Genomic DNA, 5342 nt, shown 5'->3' with positions numbered 1-5342 from the left:
GTAATTGTAATCAAACCTCAGTTATGCATTTCATTTGTAAGTTGTAACTCTTTTTGTGCAACCGTTATAGTTTTAACTTATAAACAGTTTAGTTTTTGTGATTATATATATATATATATATATATATAATTTTTAAAAACCGCAATCCCACCGCGAGAACCGCTATTTAAAATCACGACAAGTGACCGCTATAAGATATTAGACCGCGATAACTGAATAGCTTGAGAGTGATAGGCCAATTTATTCGTCATTTAATTATTTAAGGCAGCCCACATATTGAAGCCCAAATAAGGTGTTATAGCCCACACACAACAGTACAGCCCATTAGGGTTTACGGAGTTGTAAGCCCAAATTGTATTTTTTTTTTGAAACGCATACAAGAATATCCGACAGCTCTTCACTTTTCACGTTTTGGTTCAAAGGAAGCGCCCAAAGAGGGGTTCGGTCGCTGTTGAAGAAAATCAGAGGGGGATGCGGCTTCCGGCGACGATCTGCTAGTCGTCGGTTGCCGATATCGGTAATGCTCTAGCTGTCGCTGCCTGGGGTCGCGGTATGGTCGGGCGAGGGGTTGAGTGGACTTGACATCGTCGACTGGATACGGATGGACGGCGATGAGGATATTGTTGGGCGATCGGAGATGATATGGCTCCAGTCGGTGGTTATGTTGGAAATCGCAGCAGTGAGCTCGCCTCTTGTGCTTGGTCGCTGGTAGAGGGGAGGTCAGAGTGGGGTTTTTCGGTGGTCCTTCCGTCGATGGTGGCGAAAGGGTAGGAAGCGGTAGGGGGGCGGTATACAATTTTTTTTTTTTACTGAACAGTAAATTTTGAGGAGGATAAGGTAAAAATGTTATTTGTTGTGAAATGTACAAGAATTGACAAGCTATGTCTATACATAAAATCTAGATAAAAATCGTTTTTTATAACATATAAACGAAAAAATGAGGTAAAAACTTATCTATTCTCAGACTTGCTGGACAAACACAAAAATATAAACAAAAACAGATTTGAAAATGATTTCTTCTTGTAAGACTCCTTTTTTCTTTTCAGCTTGTTCAACAAGCCAAAACACAGATCTAAGAGATTTGTTTTTCATCTCTAAACTTCTGAAGGAAACACGAAATAAACAAGAAAAATTTCTTTTCTTCTCAAAATTGTTGAAAAACACCAAGATATATACAAAAAACGAGATCTGATGGGTTTTTTTTCCCTATAAAACTTTCTTTTCTTTTAAGCTTACTTAACAAGTCAACAAAACATAAATAAAGAGACAGATCTGAAGGAATTCTCGTTTTCCTTTTCTAAGCTTTTTTTGAAGAAATCCCAAAAATATAAACAAAAATGGAATAAGAGCTCGATTTTTTCCTGAAATGTACAAACATCACCGCTGATGCATGTAGTAAAGTTGTTCATAAAGAATCTTAACTAAAGATGATTTCTGATAGTATATGGACTGAAATGAGGTAAAAACTCATAAAAATTTCTTTAATCTTCATCCTACTCAACAAACCCCTGGATATGAACCAAAAAATGATTCTAAGAAGATTTTTGCAAACTTGAGGAGTGTTTGAGTGAAGAAAATCCTATACATCCATAGATCTGAACTAAAAAAACGTGATGGATCTACAGATCTAAAAGATGGTAAAGCAATTTTGAACAGATTTTGGTAACAAACAAACAGATCAAAATAAAAGATACTAGAAATTATAGATCTGAAGAAACCTGAGATGGAAACACATCAGATCTGAGGGAAAACGAGCTTGAAAGGAGCTGGGGCTTTTGCTACTTGCTCGAATTCAGGATGGCGCCAAATGATGCGACATCGACCTCCGACAGTTCTTCGGGTTTTCTGCTGCGACAGTCAAGTTAGATCAGCTAGAAGATCTGAAATGGTCCTCCATAGCTAGAGAGAACTATCTTGATGCTAGTGGTGCTGTATGGTGGCTAACGGCGGCGGATGGTGGCTGAGCCACCCGGCCGGAGTGTAGTGGCGGTTGAGCCATGAGGAAGATTTTGTGGCGGCTGAACCATTTGGGGAAGAGTCCAGAGGAAAGGTCCCTCTCCATGGAGAAGGTATTGTTCATTATATAGGGGATAATTAGGTTAGGCCTTAGGCCAGCCAAATTCAGACCCAACTAGCAAGGAGCTGGGTAAGGCCGTCCGGAGGTGACGGGCAGGGCTGGCGGGCGCGCACCAGGAGAGGATGGCAAGGGAGTGTCAGGCGAGGGAGCGTCTGGCCGAGCCGGCAGGAGAGTCTCCAACAGGGCTGGCAAGGGAGTCCCAGCAAGGGCTGGAAAGGGAGAGCCAGGCCGAGCTGACGGGAGAGTCCCCAGCAAGGCTGGAAAGGGAGTCTCCAGCAAGGGAACGCAAGGCAGGGCTGGCAGGAGCGCGCCAGGCCAGGCTGGCATGCTAGAGCTGTCTAGGCCATGCCAGTGGACCATATCTCATCAGGTACAAGTAAGTCTTTTTTTAATTATTATAAATTTACGATTTTTGATGTTATAATTATCCTTATATGGTTATTTCAATATTGTAGGTTTGGGAGATAAAGTATTCATCGGGCAATCTTAAAGATATTTTGGCAGTCTATAAATGAACCTTGGATTACTTATAGAAAAATTCCGAAGGAAGTTGTCACTCAAATGTTTGAGCGTTTCAAGGTAATATATTAATTATTTATTTTTAATATCTATTTCTCATTTACTGTTATTTTGCATTTTAAACTTTTACTTTTTATTTTTTACAGACTCAATGCCGATGGGATCCAAATGAAGAAGAGATAATTCGTGAAGGTTTTAAGAATACACTGAAAGATCGCTACAGGGGTAGAATAAGGGATGCTAGGGAAGCATCGGTAAATTCTGCAAGAAAAGTTGGTCACGTTATCGTAGAGATTAATGACAACTTTGAGATTTTTGCAAATTAGAATCCTGCTGAAATACATAGAGATGTTTGGCGACATTTGTGCAGGGCAAGGGATCTAATACATTATTGCTTATTTTGTTGTTTTTTATTTTGTATTCTAATTTTATATATATATATATATATATATATATATATATATATATATATATATATATATATATATATATATATCCGGTAAAAAAAAAAAAATTTGGTAGGAAAGTAAGAATTTTTTTTTCGACATATTTTTTTGACGAACAAAAAAAAATGAATCACTAGATGATTCATTTATAAGATGATTCACAAGAAAAAATTCTCAATAAAACATCTTTATGATTCATTTTTAAGTAAATTAAGAAAAAATTTACTTTTATGATAATTTTAGTGAATAACAACAAAATCATTATATAAATGAATCATCGAGATGTTTTTTTGAGAATTTTTTCTTGTGAATCATCTAATGATTCATTTTGTTTATTCGCAAAAAATATATGTAGAAAAAAACTTCTTACCTTCCTACCAAAAATTTCCTTCTTATTTTATCTTGATTCTCTCTCTCTCTCTCTCTCTCTCTCTCTATATATATATATATATATATATATATATATATATATATATATATATATATATATATATATATATATATATATATATGGGACACATATGAGCGGAAAAAGGTGTCCAAAAGCGGAAAAAAAAAACCATAACACTGATTCTGGGGGGCAGCTAGACATACGGGTGGTAGCATTGGATTTGAGGAGCACCGTCTTAACTTGGTAAGTAATCCTAATTATAGATTCTAGTGATACATTTTTCTTTCAACACTAATTACATCAATTATGTTGTGTCGTTTATATAGAAACAGTTGACGGGTGAAGACCCCTCATTCATTGATCTTTATTATAAGACATATCTTACCGCCGAATCAAAGAAAATATATTTTGGGGAGATAAAGAGGCGTCCGTGGATTTTGTGAATGAGACATCTAGGGTGGCGATCGTAAGTTGTCTTTATCTTTTTATATATTTACTAATATTAGTTTTTATTTTTTAGTACAATAACAAAAACTTTCTTTTGGTATATTGTAGGAATCATATAACACAGCCCTATCTTAAAAATATGGTGATGATCCGACTCAACATAATGTGAATGATCCTGAATTGTGGACCCAAACACAATTGCTTAGGAAAGGCGGGAAACAAAAAGGTTCTATTTATGGGGCAGGATACTCAAATCTTTAGTTTTTGATGACGGGTGCATATTCTTATGAGTCAACTTCAGCTTCTTCTGACTTTGCAAAGTCACAACAGGAGGTACTATTATTTACATAATATATTGTAGAAAAAAAAATCAAGTAAAGAGGTACTTAATATGGCTGAAATAAAATATGTTCATATTGGTAAGGTACATTGTTGTTACGGGTGAAAATTGAAATATGTTGTCATTATTAATATTAGGTAAAGTGCATTGTTATTATGGTTGAAAATGATACTATGTTGTTATTATTAAATTAGGTAAAACATAATGCTATAATGGGTGAAAATTATAGTATGTTGCTATTACTGATATTTGGTAAAGTAAATTGTTGTTATTGATAATAATTTTAAGTATATTGATATTATGGATTGGAAATGTAAAGTATAATGGTATAATGGATAAAAATATAGTATCTTATTATTATGCGTATTAAAAGTTATTATTATGGATATTAAAAACAATGTACATTTTTATTATCAATAGTGTGTTTTTATATTGAATTAAAAGTAAAGTACATTGCTATCATGGTTTAATGTTGAATTATATTTAGTAACTGCATGTGTTTGTGTTGCTATATTTAGGTAAATGAGTTGCGACAACAAATGTCAAACATGGAACAAGCCATGGAAGAAAAGCAAAGTGAAATGAATTTGCAAATGCAACAAATGCGAAATGAAATGGAATTGCAAGTGCAACGACACTTGGTGGCCTTTATGAAACAAATTAATCCGTCCGATAATCCACCAAGTAGTTCTTAGTTTTTGTTTTAGAACACTAAATTAACGTTATGTTATTGACTAGTTCTTAGTTTTTGTAATGGTGTTGTAATGGTATTTTAAGTATTTGAATGTATGAATGGTATGTTAATGACGATTTTAATGGTAATGAATGTAATAATATTTGACTATTATTTTAATTATTTATTTGATTTTTTTAGCAGAAAATTTAGATATTTTTTAAATTATAAATTTAACATAGCAATAGATTTTTGATTGAATTGTAGGAAATAAAAACTGGTAAAAATTCATAGAAAATTTGTAGCAAATAAATATTCAGTATGTATTTTGTAGGAAATAAAATCCAATAAAATCTGTAGGTATTCCGTAGGAAAAATGTTGGTAGGTAATATGTAGGTAAAGTAATTTTTGGTAGGTATTCTGTAGGAAAATCAGTTGGTAGTTATTT

At 34.1% G+C, this 5342-nt stretch overlaps 2 long non-coding RNA genes across 3 annotated transcripts; both read left to right on the top strand.

The window, feature by feature from the left end:
* Positions 1-389: 389 nt before the first annotated feature.
* On the top strand, positions 390-3005 carry LOC145011939 (uncharacterized). Of its 2 annotated transcripts, none has more exons than XR_013664334.1 (3): positions 390-2447; positions 2533-2656; positions 2743-3005. It is a non-coding gene; the product is annotated as an uncharacterized LOC145011939 (long non-coding RNA). The 2 variants fall into 2 exon arrangements; XR_013664333.1 differs by having other exon boundaries at positions 390-2453.
* A 547-nt stretch (positions 3006-3552) lies between these two features.
* Positions 3553-5076, top strand: LOC145011946 (uncharacterized). Its single transcript, XR_013664339.1, has 4 exons — positions 3553-3676; positions 3760-3899; positions 3989-4213; positions 4739-5076. It is a non-coding gene; the product is annotated as an uncharacterized LOC145011946 (long non-coding RNA).
* The last annotated feature ends 266 nt before the right edge of the window (positions 5077-5342 follow it).

The sequence above is a fragment of the Lactuca saligna genome, chromosome 8, assembly GCF_052625555.1.
Source record: "Lactuca saligna cultivar CGN05327 chromosome 8, ASM5262555v1, whole genome shotgun sequence".
NCBI lineage: Eukaryota > Viridiplantae > Streptophyta > Magnoliopsida > Asterales > Asteraceae > Lactuca > Lactuca saligna.
Note: the sequence above shows the minus strand (reverse complement) of the source record. Positions and strands in the feature narration are given on the sequence as shown.